Below are 230 nucleotides of genomic sequence, written 5' to 3' on the forward strand. Positions count from 1 at the left end.
CTAAATCTATATTCGAACAAAAGTTATCACGCTTAGCGATTGTTGTGTAAGACACGTCGTTAAAAGAAAACTAAATGTATAAAACTAAATGAATAAATTGTCATCGCGAGTTTGTACGCGAAAGTGATAATAACGGACATTTATCGGCAATTAGGAAGCAGATCCTGTTCGTAATGCATTTTAGTTTCACGTCCGATATCTCTTTTCACACACGTAATGCAATATATATA

General features: G+C 33.5%; 1 protein-coding gene across 1 annotated transcript in view; it reads left to right on the forward strand.

The window, feature by feature from the left end:
* The window catches only part of LOC116847999, a 3,660-nt gene that overhangs the window by 669 nt on the left and 2,761 nt on the right, over positions 1–230 (forward strand). The window lies entirely within an intron of this gene.

This window comes from Odontomachus brunneus, unplaced genomic scaffold (genome assembly GCF_010583005.1).
Source record: "Odontomachus brunneus isolate Ranch 3 - 2012 unplaced genomic scaffold, Obru_v1 Obru_scaffold_086, whole genome shotgun sequence".
NCBI lineage: Eukaryota > Metazoa > Arthropoda > Insecta > Hymenoptera > Formicidae > Odontomachus > Odontomachus brunneus.